The sequence below is a fragment of the Eriocheir sinensis genome, chromosome 41 (assembly GCF_024679095.1).
Source record: "Eriocheir sinensis breed Jianghai 21 chromosome 41, ASM2467909v1, whole genome shotgun sequence".
In the NCBI taxonomy this organism is placed as follows: Eukaryota; Metazoa; Arthropoda; class Malacostraca; order Decapoda; family Varunidae; genus Eriocheir; species Eriocheir sinensis.
This window is the reverse complement of record NC_066549.1, coordinates 3,101,431-3,128,905: the sequence shown is the minus strand read 5'-3', so window position 1 is coordinate 3,128,905 and position 27,475 is coordinate 3,101,431. Positions and strand designations below refer to the sequence as shown.

Genomic DNA, 27,475 nt, shown 5'->3' with positions numbered 1-27,475 from the left:
TTCGACAACACTCAGCTATCACCATCTTCAACACTAAATATCCTCGGTCTATCCTTAACTCAAAATTTCAACTGGAAACTTCACATCTCTCTCGCTAAATCAGCTTCCTCGAGGTTGGGCGTTCTGTATCGTCTCCGCCAGTTCTTCTCCCCCGCGCAGTTGCTATCCATATACAGGGGCCTTGTCCGCCCTCGTATGGAGTATGCATCTCACATGTTGGGGGGCTCCACTTACACAGCTCTTCTGGACAGAGTGGAGTCTAAGGCTCTTCGTCTCATCAGCTCTCCTCCTCCTACTGATAGTCTTCTACCTCTTAAATTCCGTCGCGATGTTGCCTCTCTTTCTATCTTCTATCGATATTTCCACGCTGACTGCTCTTCTGAACTTGCTAACTGCATGCCTCCCCCCCTCCCGCGGCCCCGCTGCACACGACTTTCTACTCATGCTCATCCCTATACTGTCCAAACCCCTTATGCAAGAGTTAACCAGCATCTTCACTCTTTCATCCCTCACGCTGGTAAACTCTGGAACAATCTTCCTTCATCTGTATTTCCTCCTGCCTACGACTTGAACTCTTTCAAGAGAAGGGTATCAGGACACCTCTCCTCCCGAAATTGACCTCTCTTTCGGCCACCTCTTTTGATTCTTTTTTAGGAGCAGCGAGCAGCGGGCTTTTTTTTTATTATTGTTTCCTTTTTTTGTGCCCTTGAGCTGTCTCCTTTGTTGTAAAAAAAAAAAAGTTGTAATATAATTCTTGTTAATTAACAGTTGTAATTAAGTGCAACTTGAACTGTTATGTGAATGATATGATGATGTAGGGGTCTGACCGCATGAATAAATTGTGAGTCCGACGCAGAGGTATCACTGATATCAGCAAGAAGGCTGACACCGTACCAGTCATCTTACTACTGAAATAATAAGTACTTGTCAACGCGCTTGCAGATGTCAAATACGAAGTTTTCGTTTTGGGAAATCTCGATCGTTAAAAGAAAAAAAAAACATAGGTACCATTAAAACTGCAAGTACCCTCCAAACTCCCCTGTTCACTCAACTACATTGCGTTCTTAGTAAAGCGTGAGCCTCGTTCACGGGGGTTCCTGGCTAGAGGGGCAGCATTCACCCACGTCCGAAAGTGCATGACCCGAGATGCCTAGCTCGGGGATTACTCAATCTCCAGTCTTCAGAGGCGATATAATATTAACTAGAATGCACTGCAGGACACACACACGCGCGCGCGAAAATTAAATATAGCACAACTATGCTTTACTGTGACTGGTATGTGAACTGGTGGTTCTCGTCGTACTGTGCCCAACCAACACCTGACGAACGATGCTCCGGAAAAAATGTCTCGGTGCGCCCCGTGACGGAGGTGCTGGAACAGGATTGTTATACCAATAGCCTGCAAATCCAAGTCATCCTCGAATAATTTAATTAAAACTCTTTTTCATGGCAACCACGCCGCTATTACTGCAAATTCATGAGCTTGGTTTGTTAATGCATCAGGCTTTCATTGCGAAAAGTCCAGTTGAATGACTCTAGACCCAACGAGGTATCAGGCTGACATCCCTTGTACTCCCAGTCAACAGAACGGCCGCGCCGGCGTGCCAGGCAGTAAACAGCGGGGCGAGAGCGACCGCAAACCACACAGCCTCAGTTTGTCCGCCCGCCTTAAATGGCCGCGAGTACTCCGCCGACAGGACATAATGGCCCGGATGATTTTGGGCAATTATAAGACCGAGATTCGTGGGTTTGCTCCGAAATGGCATTTAGCGCTCTCTCTCTCTCTCTCTCTGGATCTTTTCCGTTTGGCGTACAGCGCTAAAATTAATTTTAATATAGATTTTCTTATGTATTTTTGTCCGTAGAATCCGAATATGACAACCGTTTTATGGAGAAACGAACAGTTTTTAAGTTATTTTCCTTTACGCTGCAGCCGCCGCAGCCTCAAAATAGCTCGCAGAGGGCTTAGGGTCGGAGCATATTTAAACTACTCCAACCGAACTTTACGACCCTGCGCCCCTCGACTAATAACCAGGGGCTACGCCCTCCTGGACCCCCCTCATGTATATGTGACTTATTTCAGCGAGGAGGTATTTCTCGCAACACCGCCAGCACCAGAGGCGACGCGCTGTAAACATTATCCCATATTTTCAAGAGTAAAAAAGTCCTTGAATTGATTTTCAAAGCGTTTCCATGACTGCTGAAGGTTTGCAAACGGAATACTGAATATTACGACTTTTTAAAGTTTGAATTCCTTCAGTAATAGATAGGAAGAAAATAACTTTAAAGGCAAATAACTCAAAAACTTTTAATTTCTCCAAAAAAATAATGTGATATTCTGATTCTACGGACAAAAATAGAAATCTCTCTCTCTCTCTCTCTCTCTCTCTCTCTCTCTCTCTCTCTCTCTCTCTCTCTCTCTCTCTCTCTCTCTCTCTCTCTCTCTCTCTCTCTCTCTCTCTCTCTCTCTCTCTCTCTCTCTCTCTCTCTCTCTCTCTCTCTCTCTCTCTCTCTCTCTCTCTCTCTCTCTCTCTCTCTCTCTCTCTCTCTGTATGTGTGTGTGTGTGTGTGTGTGCCCCCTTCCTAAATAAAGCAAGATCTAGGAGTCTTCAAAGGGCCAGTCAGCGAACACTGGACAGCTTTAAACCTGGACAATACCTATTATTTTTGCCTGTGAATTTATCCAACCTTTCGTGGGAGGTGTCCATCGTATTTGACCTCACCCCAAGGCTGCCAAATACATTTAACTCCTCCACAACTTTATATATAAACCAATTATTTCTAGTGCTTTTGACAACTCATTATTAACCTTCAATCATTGCTACGAGCTATACGCTGGTCCTACACACACACACACACACACATTAACCACAAGCATCCTGGGAATATTGATTTTTTTTATGTTCGTTCCTTCCAAGGTAACATCCACTCCTTAACAACCACCACCACCACCACCACCACCTCGCAGACAAAAACACTCCCGCTACAAGCCATTATTTCCGTCTATCGCATCTGCTCCAGCCTCCACGTCCCCATATACACTTATCAAACAGCCATCGCCCTCACCTCCTCGCTCCCACACTCTCAAACACGTAAATGGCGGTAAAAACAAACCCGATTAAGCGTCGTGTTCAGATGAGATTGCGGGATGGCCTCGCCGCCGACAAATCCACCATCGCCTACGCCGTCGTAATGCTCCCCCCCGTCCCGTAAGACAATTTAAAATCCGTCACGTTTCGGGGCTCGGCTGATAGTTATGGAAGTATTTGCCATGCGCGACCCTGCCCCGTCGTGTCCCCGGAATGATTACAACGCCGGCAGAAAACAGTGATCAGGCCGCCGCACCGACAGGATCACACGACCGCGACACACCAGACAGGTAGATTTACAGGAGAGAGACAGGCGGACAGGCACACTTATTTAGCCTCAAGTGGATGTTGCATTTTCCTCCCCGGTGTTTGTAAGTCCACACACGTGACAAAGAAATACTCGACTGCATGCTGGGGTCTTACAGCGTCCGGGGCCGAGGTCACTCTTGTGTGGAGAGGATTATATGCTTGTGGGATTGTTCAGTGCAATGGAAAGGTTTGTTTAAAAAGGCAGCAGGAGAAAGAGGAGGTGGAGGAGGAGGAAAGGAAGGTTGGGAGAAGGAGAATTAGGAGGGGGAGTGAATGAAGAAAATAGAAAACAGGAGGTGAAAATAAGAAAAGGGTGCCAGGCAGAGACGGAGGAGGAGTGAAGAAAGGAGGAATAGGAGAAGAAAGATGCTGTTGATGATGATGATGAGGAGGAGGAAAGGAAGGTCGGGAGAATGAGAATTAGAAGGGGGGAGTAAATGAAGAAAATAGAAAAAAGGAGGAAAAAACAAGAAAAGCGTGCAAGGCAGAGACAGAGGAGAAGTGAAGAAAGGATTAGGGTAAACAGGAGGAATAGGAGAAGGAAGATGTTATTGTTGTTGTTGTTGTTGATGAGGATGAGGAGGAGGAGGAGGAAAGGAAGGATGAGGAGGATTACCTTGGCAGCCCTCCGCTCTTGTCCGTGGCTTCAGTAATGGCGATGGGAGATTACGATAACACACACACACACACACACACACACACACACACGTAAAAGAAAACCTCGGTGGTAATATTATAAACTTGCATTATTATACTTATCGCTATAATCCTCTTTGGCTTTCACGATAAGAATAGCGAATCACAACAACGCCAAGATAATGTGTCTGTCTTCTATAATCCGTTGTGTTCGTGTGTTTCTGTGGATTGAGTTTAAAATCTTCTCACGTATACGTTTCCATTACTATATATACTGTTTGTTTCTTGGAGAGGCGTCGCGTTTCTCATGGGTGCAATAACAGTGTTTACGAAGGTGTTCAGAAGTAAATGGTGCGGTACTTAAAATATGCTTGCTAAGTCTTCTTTTTTTGTTTGTCACTGCGGTTCGTACTCTGCCCTCAGCGGCCTTCGTTAACCCGGGAGCAGCGACGGGCCAAATTTGCGGCTTTACCGTGTACCAGCGATGGGCCAAGTTTCTGCCATGATATAAACCTCCCAAAATAGATGATGCATAAACTGATCACACATGCGTTGATATATATTATGAAATGGGTTGCGTGAGTGATGATTCTTTCTCATTATCTTACTTAGAGGGGCCTTTAACTTAACCTAACCTAACCTAACCTAACCTAAGTAACATGACCCCCGCAGCTATCGGGTTAAGCCATTACATTCTCCGGCCGGGCTGAATGGGCGCCGCACTGTCAGGTCCAGGACGAAAGAGTCTGGTCGTCCGCCTTCCACCCCTCGCACAGACTCGTTTTTTCCCCGTCAGAGTTATTATGTCACCGTTACTGTTCCTGGCACTACTAAAGCATCTCTTTTGTTTTCGCTGGCGTCATGAGAGCAGTGATTTATCTTTTTTTTTTTCAACAATGTCACTTATTCTCCTAACAGTTTTGCTATTTCTTTTATCACCGTTGTTTTTTTTGCTGCACAGGAGACAAGTATACAAAAAAAAAAAAAAAAGTAGGAAATGAAAAAAAAAAGTGTAAGAAATGCCCGCAAACTATGAATTCATTATAAAAGTGTTTTGATGCTCGCTCCTGAGAAAGTAAGTTACCATATTCATCATTATTTACTGCATTCGACAATATTCCTGAAAAACACATAACTTCAATCCTCTAAACCAGCGGCTCCCAAACTTTTCAGGCCACGCACCACCTCCCAGGCAGTGACCGAGTCCACGAACCCTCGCTAAGATTCAAGCAGTACTAAGGTCCCGTCGATTTCCTGAAATTTTGTCCATTTTTTACAAATTTTGTGCTCGCAAAGTATGAGGCTCTGAGCGATGGCTATCAAAACTGAACGAAAATGTACCTGGGGGGTGGATGGATGTGCTCAGAGTCTGGGTAAATTCCAAACAAAGAACAGACAACTCCGCTGAAGCGTACAGCATACGTTAATTTCAAAACAATGGCAGTTGATATGTTTGAAATTTTAATGATAATAATAATGTTTATATCGTATTGAAATAATTTCCTGGATTACTTTCTAATGTCGTATTGTAATTAATTTGTGGATTACTTTCTCATGTCATTTTGTTTGAGGTCAACACGTGGATAACTTTGAGAAATTAAATTAAAAGGTGGCCTTCATGAGTTCATTCGAGGGTTCTTCAGAGACTTTGGGTAGGCGGAGTGCTGTGTGGTGTTGAGAGCGATGATACAAGTTGCATCATATAGCATTTAATTCTTTTCCTCCTTTTTTTTTCTCTCGTATCACTTTTCTTTCCTCGGTTGTATTGACTCTTCATGAAATACCGAAAACTTATCATCCTGTACTCAATTTTTTTTTCAAGAATTTCGTTTCGCAACTTCTTATGGCTTTGTCTGCGATTTTGTTTCTTTCTTTTTAGCCGTGCAGCATAATCTTCACCGCCCCCCTTTCTCCGTCCCTCAGGCCTTCCCCTTCATCCTCCTCCCCGCCTGCCCGCTCTCCCCTCCTCCGACAGGCGAGGTGACGCAGGGGAGATGAGAACTACCCTCAGTGATTTATTGTCTATTAAAACCACTATTGATGTGCTTAGAAGATGAGAAGGAATAAGATTAATGAGGAGGAGGAGGAGGAGGAGGAGGAGGAGAAATAAAGAAGAAAAAGAGGATAGGGAGAAGGAGGAGCAAAGAGAAAGAAGAAAAGAGGAGAAGAAGGAGGAGGAGGAGGAGAAGGAGGAGGATAAATATATAGGAGGAAGAGGAGGAGGGGAAATAAAGAAGAAAAAGAGGATAGGGAGGAGGAGGAGGAGCAAAGAACAAGAAGAAAAGAGAAGGAGAAGGAGGAGGAGGAGAAGGAGGAGGATAAATATATGACCCTAAGTCTATAAGAGGCCAGTTGTTCTACCTAAGGCAACACTCACAACCCTACCACAATCTGTTCTCTCATCCATGAACTTATCTAACTATTTCTTCAATCAAATATTCACTCACCAGAAGTCTGCTAAGTCTGTATCACCCATCCTCTACTATATTTCCTAGCCACTCTTTGTTGATGCTTCAATGTAATCAGAGTTCATCTACAAAGCTCACTGTTTCGAGGCCTATTGGAGTCTTTTACCACCACAACCTAGCTTTCGGCCACCTCTTTGGATTCTTTCTTTTTTATTAATGTTTGTTTTAACTGTCTCCTTTGCTGTAAAAAAAAAAAAAAAAAAGCATCAAATTCCTCAACAGTTAAACTCCGTCGGTCATTTAAAATTTCCCACAAGTCACCACGCTGCTTTCTCCTTTGGTCTATCCTTGTATGGCGAGCCACTTAACCAATGAATTATCTTTGTCACTCTTCTCTGCAAATTTACATATACTCTAAAAAAAAACTAACAACGGACTGACAAGATCTGAACGGCATAGTCAAGTTGAGGTCTTAATGTAGCAACACCTTGGTAATGATGAGAGGGCGAGAAGAGGAGATATATTAATAAAAAAAAGGAGGAAGGAAAGGATGCTTGGGGATAAATAGACAGCGGGATAATGATGTGAATAGTAAGAAGAGGAGGAGGAGGAGGAGATGTGACATGGGAAGGAAGAGATGACTTATGTAAAGGAAACGGGGGAGCAGAGGGTGATGGAGGAAGGGAAATGACAAGTTGAGGAGGAGGAAGGGAAACAAGACTGGATAGGGAGGAGATAGAAGCAACTGAATGACGTTCAAAAGCTATAAAAAATGTGAACGGACTGCAGGAGTGACATGGATGGAAGGAAGGAGATGGAGTAGGAGTGGGAAGTGTTAGGAAGCAGGAAGTAATTGTAGGAGTCGGAAGGAGTAGGGGGTGTGTGGAGTATCTTGGTGGCAATGTACAATGACAAACAAGAATACATTACCAAAAAACTTTTACATATTCGATAATTTTCATTTCTATCTGTCATCTTCAACGTATCTTTTTTCTTTCTATTTAAGTTGGAAAGTTTCGTTTAGTCGGCGCAACATCTGTGGTCATATGCCGGAGAGAGACAGGACACCACGAAGCCCTTCTTTCTATTTAAACGACCAAATAAAATGTAAGACAGGATCTGCCATTTGTGATACCAAGAAGCCAAGCGTCAGGTTACGTTCCACTAACAGGTCATGAGTATTTCTAGCTATGAATCACTCCAACATTTTTTCTTCCCCGTGGCGGATGTCGGGCTATTAGAGGTAAGTAAATTAAATGGACCGAGAGTGAGCAAGAAGATAAAACAAGAAGCAATGCCAATCATCCCTGACGCCTGCAGCCCACACGCTCTTAGGGGGCAGGATGAACATGCACACATTTCACCTCCTGCCTGTCTGTATGTCTGTCTGCTTGTGTTTTTGTCTCTACCTCTGTCAGGCTTTCTCCTTCTCTACTTCATTCCTTCTTTTTTTTCCTCGCTACTTCCTCACTACTGTTTCATATTCCGTCTGTTTATCTGTCTTTCCTCGCTACTTCCTCACTACTGTTTTATATTACGTCTGTTTGTCTGTCTATCTGTCTGTCTCCACCTCTGTCAGCCTTCCTCCTTCCCGTCTCCACTGCTTCATTTCTTTCATCCGACATTTCATTATTGTTCCTTAGTCTGTTTCTACCTCTGCCAGCCTTCCTTCTCCTCCTTTTCTTTCCTTCATTTCTTTACTTTCCTACCCCCTCACTACTGTCCCTTACCCTGTCTATGTCTGTCTCTACCTATGCAAGCCTTCCTTCCTCCCTTCTTTACTCCTTCATTTCTTCCCTTCGCTACTTTCTCATTACTGTTCCTTAGCCAAACGATCCTCATACATTCAAACATATATTCACTTCCTGGTTATTCATCAATCTGCTACATAAACAATTCAATCAACACCTTATATCCTCTCCTCTCTCATAAATATGCATTAGGTACAAAAGTAGATGATTAAAGGGTTCCCACGCACTCACGCACGCGCACACACCCATCCTCCCCCTCCCCCCCCCCCCACACGCATCTGTTTCTTCTTAATCCCTGTACCACTCTGTCTCGTCGCCGTCTGCTATGTGTTCACAGTCATCGTACATTATTTATTTTTTCAAGCTGCTAAATGACGTGATAAATGCCGCTCCAACATCTCTTCCTCCTTCCCTCTCTCCCTCTCTCTCCCCTTTACAGATGTCGTGGGGAAGGTCAACAACTTTCCTGTGGCCGGCGACCTTATGAGGGAGAGTTAAGGACGCGAACCATGCACTTTTTAGGCGTGACGGAAGGCTAGTGAGACGCGGGGGATGAGCGGAGGCTGAGGATGGAGAAAGGGAGATGAAAGAAAGATCGTATTGTAGGAAAGTAGTGACGAAATAAAGGAACTGGAGGTGAAGGATGACCGCAATGTGAGGTAGGAGGAGGAGGAACTGGAGGAGAAGGATGCATAAGGGCTGAGGAAGGACAGGACAAGATGGAAGGAAGATCGTACTGAAGAAAAATAATAAATGAAGGCTAAAGACAGACAAAACGAGAAGGAAGGAAGACTGCATTATGATAGAGGAAAGGATGAATGAAGAAGGAGGAGAAAGAATTGGAAAAGGAAAATGGTTATGTGCGGTATAGTAGTAATGAGAGAAAAGAGGAGAAGGAGGATGAACTGGAGGAGAAGGAAGACAGATTGCAAGATAAGTTAGAAAAGTAATGAAAGGAAAAAGGAGTATATACACAAGGAGGAAGGAACATCAGTAAGGTAGAGGAAAAAGGGGGTAAGAAGTGTGTTATTTGGATAGTGTGAGAAATAGGATATACAAGAAGAAGGAGTTTTAGAGGGAAAAGTGAGAGAAGTATGAGAAGAAAGTTAGCAAGAGAAAACTAGAGAGCCGTATGTTTGGGTCGATGTGTACGTGTCTGTGTGTTAAAGAGAGATTGCGATAAAAGAAAAAAAGAAGTGTTATTTGGATAGTGTGAGAAATAGCGCGGAAAGAGGGAGTTTTAGCGGGAATGCTGCGAGAGGTAATGAGAAGAAAGCTTGCAAGAGAGAAAACTACAGAGGTGTGTGTTTGTGTCGATGTGTACGTGTGTGTGTGTTAAGGAGAGAGTGCGATAAAAAAGAGGACGACGAGGAGAGACGACAACTTAGTAATAGAGAAAGAAAAAGCAATAAAAAAAAAGATCTTGCTGAGGTTGTGTTTGTCATCGTCGCAAAGTGAATGTGATGAACGTAAATGGAAGAAGAGAGAAACGAATCTTTTTACTTAGACTTTTGTGTTGACGTTGTTCATAATTATAATCATGCTTCCCTATTATTCTTTTATTAGTATTTATTTTTACTTCAATGCCGCGGGGGAAAGGGGGGAGTAGGAAGAGAGAGCGAGAGAGAGAGAGAGAGAGAGAGAGCGAGAGAGCATCCCCACCTCTCTCTCTCTCTCTCTCTCTCTCTCTAATTTCTCTTTTACTCAAAGTTGCATTTTTTATTTTTACAGCAAAGGAGACAGTTCAAGGGCATAAAAAAAAAGAAAACAATAATGAAAAAAAAACCCGCTACTCACTCATGAGTTGAAAATGACGCATCAAATAAAAAAATAAATAAAAAAAACCGAAAAAAAACCCACCACCATGATAGATAAGACCCTTTCGTTTAGTCCCTCTTTAACATTCAGTCGACTTACAATGCTCCTTAACGCCGGTAACTCGCTCCTTGCTGATAACGTCGTGGCGCGAGGAACGGCATCAGTCAGCTCCCGTCAGATATCCCGGCCTGCATTACGCGCCACGTCTAGACCGCTCATGGCCCGCGCGATAGAAAGGCGAACTAAACCACCGTGAGTCTATACCGGCCCAAGATCCATTACCCCAAGACTTCTCACGCATTGACAGACCCTTTTAGTGGTTTGATGATGCGTGTGTTATGCTTGTATTTGATTTTGAGTGAGAGCTTGTGGTTTGTGAACGCGAATGAGTGAGTTTTACAGAGTTTAGAGAAGTATTATTATGGTGGGAGTGTTCGGTAATATGTAATTGGTGTATCATGGTGGTTCTGCTGATCGCTAGAATTGGGTATCGAGTGTGTGATTTTCTCTTTCTCTTTCTCTCTCTATCTCTCTGCCCAACTTTACCTTGTCTTTCTTTCTTTCCTTCTATCTTTTCTTTCTTTTTTCCTATCTTTCTATCTTTCTTTCTTTTCCTTTTTCTTTCTTTCTTATATTCTTTATTATCTATCTTTCTTTCTTTCTTTCCTTTATCTATCTCTCGATCTATCTATCTCTATCTGCCTACCTATCTATTATCTATCTCCCTGGCTATTCATCGATCTGTCTATCAAATCCATCTATCTATCTCTATCTATCTACCTATCTCTCCCTCTTCTCCTTCCGCCCTCCTGAACCCAAGGCATTACGGTCCGCCCCTCGCTCGCTGGCCCGCCCACCCGCTCAAGGAGTTATTTGCGAGTCCACGCGGCTGTCGTCACGAGCATGCTAAGAGAGGCAATGAGAGAGTAAAGGAGCCAGCCGTGTTTGTCTTAGGAAGGGAAAATAAACATCGCCCGCATGTCCGTGTGTGTGTGTGTTTGTGTGACCCTCAGCTGCAGGTATTCTCCGGAGAGGAAAAGGAATATATCATAGAGGAGAGAACTGCGTGCCTGACGAGGCTGTAGGGTGTTCAGGAGCGCTGGCTGGTGTGTGAGCGTAAGGGCAAAGCGATAATGATGATGAGAGAGAGAGAGAGAGAGAGAGAGAGAGAGAGAGAGAGAGAGAGAGAGAGAGAGAGAGAGAGAGAGAGAGAGAGAGAGAGAGAGAGATCATTTACTTGCATTTCTTTGCCTCTTTCCTTCTCATAGGTGTGTTTTTATTCATCTTTCATCATTATCTCACTCATCGATTGATTGATTGAAGATGTGTGGGTGAAGGTGAAGTCTGAGAATGTAAGGAATGTTTATGTGTGCTGGGGAGAACTGATTTGATTTTGCGTGGGTGATGGCGAAGACGGGAATTGTAGAAACCGGTAAAGTACTCGCAAGAACATAGGAACACCCTCCCTGACGCGTCCAGCAGTGTGATATCCGTGTAATTCTTTGCAGCTTTATTGACCCTTTTCCTTAGCGGACAGGAACGATCAGAGACTTTCCGGTCAGACGATTCCCTTTTACTGGAAGACAGGACTATCAGAAACAGTTAAAGCTGCGTGGCCAGGTCGTGGTCCTACGGTATTTACAGGCATCTCCACTGACGCTGTGAGCACCTACTATATTTCCATGGATCAGCAGTCTTTCTTACCGTAGAGAGAGTACAGTGTCGTGGACTAGCGGGACATCAGACGTTATCAGAACACCGACCAAGGGGGAGAAATCTAGTCCCAAGGAACGTTTATCTGGAAGAGTGTGAGCCATCGTGGCCTTCATCTGTCTGCGTTTGACATAAGATTGCCATCGTGTTTCCTTGCTCAAGAAATATGTTTGTTAAAGACACTACTACTTTACAATTAGTGTGTCATATTCTCCATGCCATGATATTAGTTAAAAGCCATGTTAGTGAGGAAAAGTGGGAAGGGGAGTGATCAGAGGTGGACTACACGATATCCTCCCCAGCACTCCGTCCCAACAGGCCTTTCCGCTGCCTCCTCCGCCGCCGCCACTGCCTCGGTACAGCAGCAGCAGCCTCCATCGGGGGTTATCACCAGCATCACTGTTCCGGGAGACGCGCTGCTTGCTGGCTCGTGAAATAGGCGCCGTTAACGAGAGACTATCGCGAATCTGGCTACTGCTGGGGGGACCTGGGACCTGGAGGGGGACGGGGCTGGGGGTGGAGGAGCAAGGACCAGGCTGGGAGGGAGAGGGTGAGGGCGGTGGTGAGGTCGTGGGCGGGGCGCTCGAGGAATTGTTTCGGTATCGCTCTGATCTGAAGCATGCAAAGTCCACGGAGATACTGATAGGCGATTACCTTTTTTATCGCTTACTTGTTCCTACGTCCATGCCTCTCCTCACCCCTCCATTGTTCTCTGCGATTCCCTTCCAGTTAACGCGGGTATCTCCATTCCCATCCTCTCTTCTCTCCTCCTTTCCTCCTCCTCTTCCATTCCGTTCCTTTTTCTCCTTTCCTCCTCCCACCTTCTCTCCTTTTCTCCTTCGTTACCCTCTCTTTCCTCCCATCTATTCTTTCTTCTTCTCCAATGTTCCCTTCCGTTTCTCTCTATTTCCTTCCATCCTCTCTTTCCTCTCCTCCTTCATTCCCTCTCTCCTTCCACCTTTTTCCTCTTCCATTCCTTCCCTTTCCTCCCTCCCTCCTCCCATCTTTTATTTCATGTATTCTCTTTCATTTTTCCCTTTCTCCTTCCACCTTGTTTTTCGTCTCCTCTTTCATTCCCTCCCTTTCCTCTCTCTCTCTCCTTTCGCTTTCTCTTCCCTGTCCTCCTCTTTCATTGCCTCCCTTTCCTCTCTCCCTCCTTTCGCCTTCACTTTCTTCTCCTTCATTCCTTCCCTTCCTCCCTCCACGTTTTTTCTTTTCTTCAATCATTCCGTACCTCCCTTTCCTCCCTCCTTTCACATTCTCTTTCTCTCCCCGTCAAAATCGATAATTGCTCATTCACAACAAGAGACTTTTCGGCATGTGGTCTCTCTCTTCCCCTTCTGTTAACTTCACCAATCTCTCTACTTCCTCTTCCCTTTCAAATTTCTCCTTTCTCGTTCCCTGATGGATGAAACTCTGATGGAAACTCCTCTTCAATCATTACTACTTAGCCTTGGCATAGTTTCGACACTAAAATTCGAAGTTAAAGTTTTTTCGAGAAATAACTCCAGCCTTAAGGACTTATACGCTCTTCGCTACAGCAAGAACAAACAACAGCTTCGATCTCCTCTGCTCTCTCCTCTCCTCCGATTCTTATTTTTTCCATTTCTTGGTTCACTTCCACCTGTTCTTCTGCTTCTTATTTCACTTCTTTTTCTGCTTCTTCCATTTCTTCTTCCATTTTTTTCAATTTCTTTCACTTTCTGCTTTTTTTTACTTTTTTACTTTTTCTCTCTTTTCTTTTATCCTCAGCTCCTTGCCCTTCCTTCTTCCCCCGTAAACAATAATCGTACAATCATTCTCTCTCTCTCTCTCTCTCTCTCTCTCTCTCTCTCTCTCTCTCTCTCTCTCTCTCTCTCTCTCTCTCTCTCTCTCTCTCTCTCTCTCTCTCTCTCTCTTCCATCAAATACCAAATCCCATCCGCTTATCTTTTCATTTCCAGTACCACGACTTTTCTCTTTATGCCCAACAACTGCAAATTCTCGCTGTCTTTTATGCCTCTCTTCTAAATATTAGGCTTTCCCTCTCGAGCCTTGACCCTTTACCCTCTCTACTTCTTCCTTCCATGCCGGGCAGAGAGAGGAAAAGAGAGAGAGAGGAGCAAAAAAAATCTATGAGCCAAATATTCCTACAAAAATCTCGTCTTCAGCCTCGCAAATAGAACCGTGCATTGAGCCTCGTCTATTGTTGGTTTAGACGTGCACTGACATCACACCACACCACACCACACCACGCCACACCACGTCACGTCAAGTCGTCTTATGCTTGTGTTTAGAGGGAAACGAAGGAGGATGAGATGCTGTTGGGGTGTTGGGAAGGAATCAGAGAGAGGGCGAGAGATGAACGGCCGGGGCAGAAAGACGATTATAGGAAGGAAAGGAAGAGAGATAGACAAGGGAAAGGGGAAGATAGCGGGGGAGGGAGGAAGGAAGGGAGAGTGATGCACAGTGGGGGCACAGAGACGATTATGGGAAGGAAAGGAAGAGCGAGAAGGGGAAAGGGAAAGATGGTTCGGGGTGTTAAGGTGAGGAAGGGAAGGCTGAGAGAAGGATTACCCGGAATTAACTCCCTTGCTATATATGGTGAGTGGAGGCGCAAGGTGCTGGCTTTAATCAATTCCTTCACCTGTGTTAACAATCGGCGGAGTTGAGGAGGAGTCTGGGTCAAGTAAAGGGGAACTCCTGAGTGCTTTTTTTTGTTGCTGGTGGTGGGGTTGGAGGGTGATGGTGTGTGTGTGAGTGTGTGTGTGTGTGTGTGTGTGTGTGTGTGTGTGTGTGTGTGTGTGTGTGTGATAATTAAAGTTGACAGATAACAGAAAAAGAAGAAAAAAGAAAGACAGCAAAGATAACACACACACACACACACACACACACACACACACACACACACACACACACACACACACACACACACACACACACACACACACACGGCATCGAGTAATAATTTTCATTCCTAGGTTTTCTAGATTTAATTCAATATAATTTTTCTTTTTTTCTTTCTTTTTCATTTTTTCCTTTCCTTCTTCTTTGTTTCCTTGTTTCCTTCTTATTTTTTTCTTTCTTTCCTTCATTTCTTCTTTCTTTCTTTTTCTTCCTTCTTTTTTTTATTTTCTTTCCTCTTTTTTCTTTCCTTCCTTCTTTCCTTTTTGTTTATAACTTTCTCTCCTCCTTTCTTCTCTTTTTTCTGTCTTAATCTTTTTCTTTCTTTCTTTCTTTCTTATCTATTTCTCTACCTATCTATTACCCATCCCTTCCTCTATATATCCATCCAACTTCTTTCTTCTCTCTTTCTTCTGTCTTAATCTTTTCTTTCATTCTTTTTTTTATTTATCTACCTATCTATTATCTATCCCTCCCTCTATCTATCTACCTCCCGTCTATATTCATATGTTCATTTAACTTCTCTCATTCACGGTCTTTTTTATCCTCCCTCGCGCCCTCTGCTCTCCTCCCCCCACCGTGAGATGCAGACTTGCTTGATCCTTTCAGCTCATAGATATGCAAATAATGAGCATGATACCGGCATATCATCTCCCTTTCTTTCTTCCTTCCCTTCCTCCTCTTCCCCGTCACCTCTCCCGCCCATGCCCTCCTCCCCTTCCTCTCCCCGTCACCTCTCCCGCCCATGCCCTCCTCCCCTTCCTCTCCATCACCTGTCCAGAGCGTTTCCTGCCTCCTCCTCCTCCTCCTCTTCCTCATCCTTTTCGCTTTTTTTTATCCCTTTGTATCACTTCACCTCTCCTCCTCCTTCTCCTCCTCCTCCTCCTCGTCATTCTTTTCCCCCGCCTCATCTGCCTCATCTGCCTCCTCCTCCTCCTCCTCCTCCTCCTCCTCCTCCTCCTCCTCTTTATTCTCTTTAATGTTTCACCTTTTTTATTTTATTTTGTCCTTCATTTACTTATTTATTTTATGTCTACTCATTTCTACTTCGTCTTTTATTTTTATTTTTCTATTCTCCTTTTCTTTCTACTTATTTTTCCTTATTTTTTTGCTTCTTTCTTCTTCTTTCTATTTCTTCTTTAATTTTTATTTCTACAATTTTTTTCTACTTGCTAATTTTTCTTTTTTCTACCTCCTTTTCTACCTTCCTCTGCTTCTTATTTCTACCGTTTTTTTCTACTTTTTATTCTCTCTGTTTCGTTTTGCTTCATCTTCTTACTACTTTTTTTCTACTTCTTGTATTACTTCAGCTTATTCTTTTTCTCTTTCTTCTTTTTTAACCTCCCTTTTTCACTTCTTCCAATTATATTTTCCATTTTTCTTTAACCTCCTTCACTTCATTTTTTATTTTTTTTTTCTGTTTCTCTTTCTTCTTTTAGTTTTCTTTCTTTCCATTCTGATCTTGCTCTTCCTCCTCTTCTTCCTCCTTTTCCTCCTCTTCGCTATGAAATGAGTGAAATATAACATAACATCATCCTTAAGCATTTACTCATTTCTCTTCCCTTTTATTGTCATCTAATTCTCCACCGTTTTCTTTTTTGTTTCTTTCATACGCATTGTCACTTAACCCTCTCCTATTCCATCCTTCTACCTTTCCCTACCTTGCCCTTAACGTTTAAACAATATCTAGTGTCTGCAGTGTTATGTATAAATCACCTTTTAACACGGAGGTATATTTAAAATTCGTCTTACACACACACAAACTCACATACACACACATCCCCCTACTCACTCATCTCCCCTCCCCCTTCCCACATACACACACTGAGGCCTGAGGGCGGTGCTTGTGCGGGGCGGCGCGGCGTAGCGTGGCGTGGCGCGGCTCGACACAGTGCAAATACATGATATCGTTAGCATAAGCACACACGGAGTCTCATTCTCACACGTGCCTCGCCGCCTGGTCGCTATCTTCTGCAGCAGACATTTTGTACACACTGACTATTTTGACTTTGCATTTTTTACGTCGCTACTTCTGTATCTGCTTTGCTTTGCCTACAGAAGCATGAAGCGTTAGATATGTAATGATGGATGCTTAGAATATCGCCCTTGTCGTTCTGTGGTGCATGTACTTGAGGTTTGAGGTTTGAGGTTTGGTTTGTAGTGATCCGTCCGAAGAAGAAAGAGGCAAAGGAGAAAGAGGAAAAGTTAACAGAAATAGAAGAAGGAGGAGGAAAAAGAAATGTAAGAAGTAAATCAAATAAGGGAAGAAGTGAAGAAATAAACTGAAAAGAAGTGAAATAAGAATAGAAGAAATTGAAGATGAGAGGAAAGAAATAAACGTAGAAAAATCAGGAAGTGGAAGGAAGAAGTACAAGGTTGTCATCACGTAAGAGTCCAGACACTAAGTAACGAGGTGCTTGAAGGGCTAGCAGGCAGGCAAGTAAGCAGGTTAGCAGGTAAAGCAGCAGCAAAATAAAAAGAAACGCGGCATAGATAAAAAAAAAAACCACAACGAAAATGGAAAGAATATCAAGTAAGAAGATGCAAATTGAATACAAATGAATCCAGCCTCAGCCTTTTTGGTCGTTAAGAGTCAACACGCGCCACACACGGTAAGATATAAAGATATTTCTCAGCCACACTTGGTACGTACGCGATTTAAGAACTGGGACCTTGGGGATTGGGGGAGGAAGGAAGGGGAAAGGGTCGTGGGGAAGAGAAGGGACGGGGGAAGGGGAGGCACGGAGGGAATGGTGGAGGGATGGAGGGAAGGAGGGAGGGAAGAAAGATAGGAGGCGTTGATGGGGTGCCATTTAGAGGAGGTAAAGGCGAGAGAAAGGGGAGATGATTAAGTATTATGGCGGAGAGAGAGAGAGAGAGAGAGAGAGAGAGAGAGAGAGAGAGAGAGAGAGAGAGAGAGAGACAGGGTACACGCACGTAATTTAAGGTGTTCTAAGCGATGGAGACATATGATAGAAATAAACCTTAGGGTGGAAAGGGAAAGTTTACAATAAAGAAACAGTAAAATATGGATGCGGTTCTTTTATTTTTAATGGCCGTGAAGCGATATGCCTAGTAGTAGTAGTAGTAGTAGTAGTAGTAGTAGTAGTAGTAGTAGTAGTAGTAGTAATAGATTTAGTCAGAGTAGTAGTAGTAGAAGTGATTATTATGTCACTGAAGTTGCTATTGTTGTTTTGTTGTGTTGCGGAGGACGGAGCTGGTAGAGACTAGAAATAGGGAGAGTGTAATGCTGGTAAAAGTAGCGGGCGCGGCCTAAGGGGGACGGTGGGCACAGTAGCGGGCAAGCAGAGAAAGCAAAGTAGTGGCCACAGGGAAAGAGGTTCGCGCCCATATATCACTGCGCGGGGGCCCATTAGCCAGGCCGAGTGCGCCCCGTGCATCACCGCGACAGCCGCCCTCATCACTGACGGTGCTCCCGCGGCAGGCACTCCAGGGACTCTTGACCGTGATGGCAAGGCAGAGGGTGAAGGGAGTGTCAGCGGGGACTAGATTTTGCTCTCTCTCTCTCTCTCTCTCTCTCTCTCTCTCTCTCTCTCTCTCTCTCTCTCTCTCTCTCTCTCTCTCTCTCTCTCTCTCTCTCTCTCTCTCTCTCTCTCTCTCTCTCTCTCTCTCTGTCTCTCTCTCTCTCTCTCTCTCTCTCTCTCTCTCTCTCTCTCTCTCTCTCTCTCTCTCCTTCTTCTCTCTCTCTCTCTCTCTCTCTCTCTTTCTTTCTTTCTCCTTCTCTCTCTCATGCACACACACACACACACACACACACACACACACACACACACACACACACACACACACAGGCAGATGGACAAACACACAAACAAACAGATGAAGAAACACACCAACAAACTGACAGGCAGACAGACATAAGAGGACACACACACACACACACACACACACACACACACACACACACTAGCACTTAAAAGCAGCGCATACACACATTCACCCATTCGATGGCGTTGAGTTTTGAGCATTCTACTCCTTATCTAAAGACTATTGGTTCGAATCCCATTTAAGAGAAAACAGTTGATGCGTGTCAACTGTCAGGTCGTATTTAACTATTCATCCATTTATCAAGAAAGATGAAAATATTATGATTGCCCGTCCTAGAATTCTGAACTACATTTTCTTTGGATTAAAAAATGATGATAATGATGAATCTACAAGTACAGTATGAGGGGGGAGGTAGTGGTATTAGTAGAAGATATTGTAGGTGTACTATTGAAATAAAACGAATGCTAACACAAAAAAAACAGACATAAATCAAGAACACTAAATCTGACCTATTGCAAAAACGTAGACGAGTTAGGAGTCGATAAAAAAAAAAAAAACACGTGAAAAGGCAAGTGAGAGAAAAAAGAATTGGTGGATTTTTGGACCTGCGAATCCTGTGTTTGCGGTTGTGTTAAGGTGACAGTGGTTGAGAAAGGGAAGGGGGGGAGGGGGGAGGGGAGGGGAGGGGAGGAGAGAGAGAGAGAGAAAAGAGAGAAAGAATACGAAAGAGAGAATACAAAAGAAAAAAAATACAAGAGAATAAGATAAAAAGAATAGGAGAGGAGGATGAGATGAGGAGGAGGAACAAAACGGGGTGGAAAAGGAGATGGAGGAGGTGAACAAAAAGAAAGGCGAGGAGAAAAAAAAAGTGAAGGGGAGGAGTAGAGGGAGATGGAAGAGGAGGAGGAGGAGGAGGAGGAGGAGGAGAAGGAGGAGGCGGAGACGGAGGGTATGGAGGAGGCGGCGGCAAGGTGAGGGGAGGTAGTTTGCCAAGCACACACGTCCCACGAGCGGCGGGACTCTCACACCTGTCCGGCGCGAGAGAATCCCTCATTAACCCGCCTCTCACCTGACCCGTGTGTTAACAGAAACCTGCTGACTAAAGGCGCACCGCTGCCCAAACTTCCTCACACACACACACACACACACACACACACACACACACACACACACACACACACACACACTAACCTTATCCCCCCCCCCCCCATCCCACACGCACACACACACACACACCCATCTCATTTTCTCTCTCATTTTTCACAGGAGAGCTTTCAGCCGTACCCAGATATTCGTCACCTGAGCTCCAAGGTGTTTCAAAGAGGGTAGTGGGTGGCGGTCTTGAGTCCAGCGCGAGATTGGACCGTGGTGGATGACATATTGGGCGCGTGATTTGCGTTGTCACTTTTCGATGCTAACGTAAGCCTCTCGTTCGTTTTTTCTTTTCCCGGAGCAGAATATAGCGGGGTTTTTTATGCCGTATTATTTTTTCCCCTTGAGCTGTCTCCCTCGATGTAAGAGAGAAAAGCTGGAAGGCTGGAATTATAAGGAAAACACACGCGCACTTTATCGTTTCACAAATATTCTTTATGCATAAGTAATGTTTTAAGATGAGCTTCACGCAGTCCTCGTGTGCTTAGGAATTACAACCCGCCCAGACGTCCTGCCAATGAGGGGAAGAGCACGATACTGGAATTAGTGGAGAGGAAGAGGCACTGGATCCATGTTCCGTGCATCACTACGGTCATGATAAAAGCCTCAGCAGCTGTTGTGGGATGAGGGAGAGAGGTGAGAGAAACTGACCTTTCCGACAATAAAAGAAAGATAAATACATAAGAGCATCATTGTAAATAAATCTTCCAGTCATTCCGATGTCTGCAGTGATGACCACCTCGCCGCGTGGCTGACGAGAGGATTATTTTTTTATGAGGTCAAAAAATTCAACCGTGGCAGTGAGAGGAACAGCGGGAGAGTACACAGATCCACACAAACAGACTGACGGAGTGATTGATATATACAGACAGATGGACGAACAGACAAATAGAAAGATAGGCAGTTATTCATTCAAACTGGAAGACAGACTGACACCAGAGAGATTACAAACATACACGCATACACTCACAATAAAAAAAAAACATATACACACACATACACAAACAAACATATACATTTACTAATTCGTGTTAGCGTGTGTGTGCTAGAACGAGCGAGGAAGCTGCTGCCGTTTGTTCCGCCTCGCCAAACACACACACACACACACACACACACACACACACACACACACACACACAACCCTTCCACCCCCACCCCTTCTCTCGTCTTATGGGAAAGGATCAGATACAATATAACGTTGAAGGCTTTACGAATCACTCTCTTCCATCATTCAAAGGTAACTATATTATTTTCCCGTCCCACGATTACTCCTAAACATAACACACTTCACTCTCCCCTGCTTACAGTTCTGATATGGCGGTGATGGGCTTGCTAATGTCGCTGCTTTAACATTCAGCTTGGTTCTTCTTCTTCCTTCAGTGGGCTTACTTCACCTCCTCACCTTCGTCCCCTTCCACCTCATCCCCCCCCCCCACCCCCCACCCCAGGAACATTATCATGGCCACATTAGCCTCGCCATTACCGCACATGTGGCAGCGGTGTCCCTGGCTGTTCATCACGCAGACGGCAACATTATTCCAAAAAGCCGGAGTTCGGGGGTCCGGCTTATCTCCGTGCTTGATCGCGGCTTCAAGGCCCAAAAGATGCGAATTTAACCTTGAAGCAGCGTCTGGTAGGCTTCATTAATGGACGCCACACGGACGCAACATGCACCACACATCCCAGGCAGTGATTCAGGTCTCGCCACACCACCACCACCACCGCGGCGCCGCCATCCCAAACTGCCCCGTCATAAGTTAGCGCCAGTCCGCCCGTCCGCCCACTCATCACATTTGGCTATCCCGTGGCAGGTCAGAGGTGCTGCCCAAATCGTGTTAATTATGATATTAATCTCGTAATGCGCAAGACTCCGAGACCTTCTTCTTCCCCGCGCCACTCTATAAGCTAACCATGGGACATAAAAAGCAACAAACACACACCAAGTAATAAAATCCCTGTGGCTGGCGTCTTGTGTATACAGTTTTTTTCCTGGAGATGCAAAAATGGGGGGTTTTGAGGCTCTTTTCTGATTACGAATGCAAAAAATTTCCCTAATTCGCGAGGGACTGGATAATCACCAAATTGGGGGTTGAGGTGACGGAGACGAGTGAAGCAATTGTATGCACCGACCTTACCTGGACCTCCTTCACCTGCTCCCCCTCCCCCCCCTCACTGGACCCTCTGCGACCCCCCTTCTCTTCCCCTTCTTCCTCCTCCCCCTCACTGGACCCTCTGCGACCCCCCTTCTCTTCCCCTTCTTCCTCCTCCCCCCTCACTAGACCCTATGTGACCCCCCTTCTCTTTCCCTTCTTCGTCCTCCCCCCTCACTGGACCCTCTGCGACCCCCCTTCTCTTCCCCTTCTTCCTCCTTCCCCATCACTGGACCCTCTGCGACCCCCCTTCTCTTTCCCTTCTTCCTCCTTCCCCATCACTAGACCCTCTGCGACCCCCCTTCTCTTTCCCTTCTTCCTCCTCCCCCCTCACTGGACCCTCTGAGACCCGACTTCTCTTCCCCTTCTTCCTCCTCCCCCATCACTGGACCCTCTGCGACCCCCCTTCTCTTCCCCTTCTTCCTCCTCCCCCCTCACTGGACCCTCTGCGACCCCCCTTCTCTTTCCCTTCTTCCTCCCACCCCCTCACTGGACCCTCTGCGACCCCCCTTCTCTTCCCTTCTTCCTCCTCCCCTCACTGGACCCTCTGCGACCCCCTTCTCTTCCCTTCTTCCTCCTCCACCTCACTGGACCCTCTGACCCCCTTCTCTTCCCCTTCTTCCACCCCCCCCCTCCAGGGTCCCTATGCGTCCCCACGTCTCGTCCCCTTCTTCCTCCTTCCCCATCACTGGACCCTCTGCGACCCCCCTTCTCTTCCCCTTCTTCCTCCTCCCCCCTCACTGGACCCTCTGCGACCCCCCTTCTCTTCCCCTTCTTTCTCCTCCCCCCTCACTGGTCACAGGCATGCATTTCCACCTGATCATAAGAAGTTAAGGTGTGTGTGTGGGGGATGGGAGGAGGGATTTTTTTTGTGTGTGTGTGTGTGCGTGTGTGTTTGCGTGTATTTGCGTGTGTTTCCGTGTGTGTGTTTAAAGAAAAAAAAAGTAAAATACGAAGAGCAAGACGAAAAGGAAGAGGAAGAAAAAGCAGGAAAAGCAGACGAAGAGGAAGAAGGAAAATATTAAAGCAACACCACCAAAAATAACAACAACAGATTCATATTATAATCGCCCTGTGTGTGTTCCAAGGTCAGAGGTTCCTATCAGTAAAGGCTTCAGGGTCAGGCAGGCAAGCGGGCAGGCAGGCTCGAGTGACGAAGATATGCCTGCTTGTACATAATAGGACTACCACCTTGCTCTTACGTAGCCTTTGTTCCAGACGCGTCGGCCGGAGGAGGAAGGAAATGTTTGCTTATCTAACGTGCAGCTGTCTGGCTCCCCTCTAGCGTTACATGTGTGGCGAGAGACCCCGAGTTATTTATTTCGCATATATTACCTCTGAATGTCCTTATCTTTTGTTGTTTCTCATTTTGTCCACTTTATTTTAGGAGATTAATTGGTGTAGTAGCTTTTTTTTTCCTCTATTTCGTCTTACATCTTTGCCAGAGTATGCGAATTGCTTCAGCGTCGAATTTCTTTGTTTGTTTTGAGCGTCTGCACAACACAGCCTACCATTACTGTGATCACCATTTGGCTTCAGACACCAATCAACACCTGAATAAGCAATCGCCCGTACTGTAAAAGTTTGAGAGTAAATTGAAACTGGCCAAAGTTACAAGCATAAAAAGCAAGTTCCATGGAAAGAAGTAGTCTCAGACAACAAAATGAGCATTGTGTGTATCTTTAAGGCACTTAGCTTGGGTCACATCTCTTTCGTGACGATAAATCTTTCCAAAGTGTCTTGTAGATGCCAGCCAAATATCCAGATTTTCTCTCTTTACTTTCCTGAAGATATCATTTTTTTCCAGGAATTAATTTCTTTCCCAGTAAAACAAGAAACATGCTGTCGAAGGTTCAGCGATACATTTGGAGCTTATAATATATGAAGGAATCTTGTTCATTGTTCCAGGCCACCTCATATTGGCTGTCAACTGACGAACATAACCTTTAATGACTGATGGATGGGCTGGCTGTCTGCCTGAGGGTGAGATTGCCTGGCTGAGTGGCTGGAGGACTAGCATATCTCGACAGCCTAGCGGACTATTAACATCTAGACTAAGTAACGGACAGGCTAACCGCTGGCCACGGGACGATAGACGAGCTGAGGGATGGCGGTAGACGGACGTGAGGGGCGGCAGACGGCGTCACACAAGGCCAGCGGGTTGGGCCTCTAATAATTACTGGCTTCACCTGGCGCCCTGAACAGCCCCCTTCCCCTCAAGGTCACCGCCACCCCCGCACTCCCCTCACCCTTCATTAGCCCTTCCTCTACTGGTGGCGGTGCGACGTAAGGGATTCAGGCGAAGGAAGGGAATTAATAAGACGTAGGAGAATACAGAATGTGATACCAAGGGAACGTTTTGTGAGACTGCATGCCCCAAACTGTTGCATGCATTTAGGTGATTTGGTTGGTATTTTTAGAAGCTTCCGGCTCTCACATTACTAATTTCTAAAGGCCTATAAAGGTTAAATGCTTTCTCATGAGGGTTTTTAACGTTCACGGTACAGAGGCTACTTATGGAAATGCCCACAACTCCTTCGAAAAACTTATTAAATGTATGTACTTGGACGCCGAAATGTTTAAGACGAGCCTTTCTTTTTCTCTCTATCAATGTATCTATCTATCAATTTATCTCTCTCCCTCTATCTATCTCTATCTATCTATCTTTCCATCCTTCTTTCTTTCCATCTCCTTCTCTGCCTCATCCCAACTCACCCGCAAACACAACCTCCACAATCACTCCTTTAGCCCCCAAATCTTCTCGCATCTCGGCGGATTTGCGACTCACGGGAAGACACACGCCCCGATGCAGCAAGGTAATGACCGGCGCCCCGCTCACCATGACGAATCCACAATTATACAAGTGTGACTGGCCGGGGCGCACGCGACAAACACGCCGCCCCATTAGCGACTGGTAATAGTAGAGCGGCAAAGGGTCCCCGGCGCAAGTGAAGGCCATTTACACAGGGAAGGAAGAGGGGGGAAGGAAGATTTCCGAGACGGTTTTCTGTGTGCTAGACGGAGGATGAAAGGCTGGGCTACGGAAACTCTGGGAGGTGTGACGGAAGGGTGCGTGGGTGAGGTTTGTGGGAATTGAAAAGAGTGGAGGAAAGAAGGAAAAGAAAGAGATAAGATGGGTGGAGGAAGAGTGGACTGTGTAGGGAGGATGGGAGAGTGTGTCGAAAGCGTGCGTGGGTGAGGGTGTGTGAGAATTGTAAAGGTTGGAGGAAAGAAGGAAAGGATGGGGATGGGATGAGTTGAGGAAGAGAGAACTGTGTAGAGAGAGAATGGGAGAGAACAAGGCAAGGGTAAGAGAGATGATTGTGTTTAAGAAGGAAGAGAGAGAATGATGCAAGGTTGAGGAGACAGCCGTGTGTAAGGAGGAGGTGAATGGGAGAATAAGAACTTGTGTATAGGGAGGAAGGGAGAGAATGAGACAAGAATGGATAAATGAATGACTGGATGAATGAGCAAAGATGTGAAGTTACAGACTGTGATAATAACTCTCAGAACCAAATGATGTAAACTAAATAACGGTGAAGGATGAACACGATAGACAACATTAAGTAAGACCCGTACTATTAGGTAATCTTACACACACGCACCATTACAGAAAAAAATCGTACTCTAACTAACGGAACTGACCAGTGATTGAACAGAAATAGCTTTTTTTTCTATCCTTCTAATAACGGTGAAGGATGAACACGATAGACAACATTAAGTAAGACCCGTACAATTAGGTAATCTCACACACACGCAGCATTACAGAAGAAAAAAATCGTACCCTAACTAACGGAACTGACGAGTGATTAAGCAGAAACAACTTTTTTTTCTATTCTTCTACGTACCGATAAAAAAGCTAATACGCAATCAAACGCTTAAGTCTCGGCATTTACAGTAAGAATCTTGGGTTTCGTAAGTAATCTTTTCCTTCCTACTTCCCAAACTGTGTAAATACGTGGGAGGGAAGACCAGGTAAAGGGGACACTCTGCTATATCAACTTCCTGGGACACAGTTGAGTATATCTACAGACAACGCAAAGCATATATATAACCCAACCTAACCTAACCCATCCCAACCCAACCCAACCCAACCCAACCGAACCTAACCTAACCTGACCTAACCTAACCCGACCTAACCTAACCTAACCTAACCCAACCCAACCCAACCCAACCGAGCCTAACCTAACCTGACCTAACCTAACCTGACCTAACCTAACCTAACCCAACCCAACCCATCCCAACCCAACCCAACCCAACCGAACCTAACCTAACCTAACCTAACCTAACCAAAGATAACCTATATTTTCAGAGCTTGGATGAGGTGACACTGTACACACCTACTGTCTTTCCTTCTCCCCCACCTGTAACTTCACTACTAACCCACTTATTCTTACTATACCCCTGATAAAAAAAAAAGGTGAAATGGAGTGAATCATATAGGTAGAATTTTCGTATGTCCACTATTTTCACGATGGCAGCTGATGACGAGATGCTGACTTGTTAAACGCTTGTCCAGGCTGATGAGTGCATGAGGACACCTGGCGGCCTGCGGGTAAAGGTGACTGGGGATAACGTCACCGCCGACACCTGGCCGCCACACGAGCCTTCCGTTACAACCTCAGATAATAATGTTTTTCGCGCTGTACCCTACAAGGTCTACGGTACACTCACAGCCAAGACGCTTAGGTAATTTCTCCGAGGCACTGGGGTCAAACCGTAAATCACAGGACGTACGAATGCAGAAACATACATACAAGTGACACATGGTAAGGAAACGAACTACTAAGCCTGGCATGACCCGTCCCATGATGACAACAGAGCTGAAACATGACATTTACATTCATAAGAGTGGGTTTGATTTTCAGAGCCTCAAGAAAGGTAAGTCAAAGTTACCGTGCGGCACCCGAAGTGACTGAAAATCGTTGTTTCCAAGACATGAACAAGCTTCCAAATAAGTAAGATTGGGCAACACTCACCACACATCCGCGTTGACTCCGTTACGTCAGTCGGGGCGTCCTGAAAGTAGATATTATGTCAATGCTGTCAATTACTGTTACTTTAAGAGGTAACACGTGAGCAAATATCAAGTATTGGTAGCACACAAATTAGTACTGCCCCCCCCCCCCCCACACACACACATTTATTTAGTCATACTTTCGCCCTCTATCTGTCTATCTCTGTAACTATTTATTTGTATCCCACTAATAATACACTAACCGACAATGATGTGTAACGTCTGTGTATGTTACAAGTTTCTGATGTAGTACGATACGTGAGTGAGGAAAGTCTGCTGTGATTATGGGAGATAGGGGAAGCGAGCCGGGAAAGTTAAAACTAGAAATCATTAAGAAAACGTGGCAAAAAGAGGAGTAAGAAAGAAAATAAAAATCACCATCAATCAAAACCGATCTGAAAGCATTAAACGAGAGCGCTAATTCTCCCCTCTAGCATATAGTGATTACAGGGTCGAGGCGTGAGGGAGGGACCATCACGCGGGGGTCACGGCCTCCACCGCTGCCCCACCTAGCTGTCCGGGGAAAAGAAAGAAAGGTAGAATAGGCGAAAACGTGTAAAGAGGGAGGGAGGGTCACGAAAAGAGATCTCAGGATGAAAGACTTAAAGAGTGGCTTGACGTAAGGTTCTTTGAGAGGGTCGAGGTGTGAAGTGAGAGGCGAACTCAATGGGAAGAGGTGTGAAGAGGAAGGTGACGGGGTAGGAAGAAGAGATGTGAGGTAGTAGGTGACTGTGCAGGGAGGGGAAAGATGTGAAGTGTGA

At 45.2% G+C, this 27,475-nt stretch overlaps 1 long non-coding RNA gene across 2 annotated transcripts in view; it reads right to left on the bottom strand.

Annotated features, from left to right (window-relative positions):
- The window catches only part of LOC127009507 (uncharacterized), a 51,407-nt gene that overhangs the window by 4,116 nt on the left and 19,816 nt on the right, over nt 1–27,475 (bottom strand). The window contains exons 3-4 of one of the 2 annotated variants that reach the window (XR_007762025.1): nt 26,677–26,716; nt 20,016–20,160 (exon numbers count right to left, since the gene is read on the bottom strand). This is a non-coding gene — a long non-coding RNA (uncharacterized LOC127009507). Of the gene's footprint in view, nt 1–20,015; nt 20,161–26,676; nt 26,717–27,475 lie in introns of those variants that run through there. The other variant, XR_007762026.1, reaches the window with a different exon arrangement.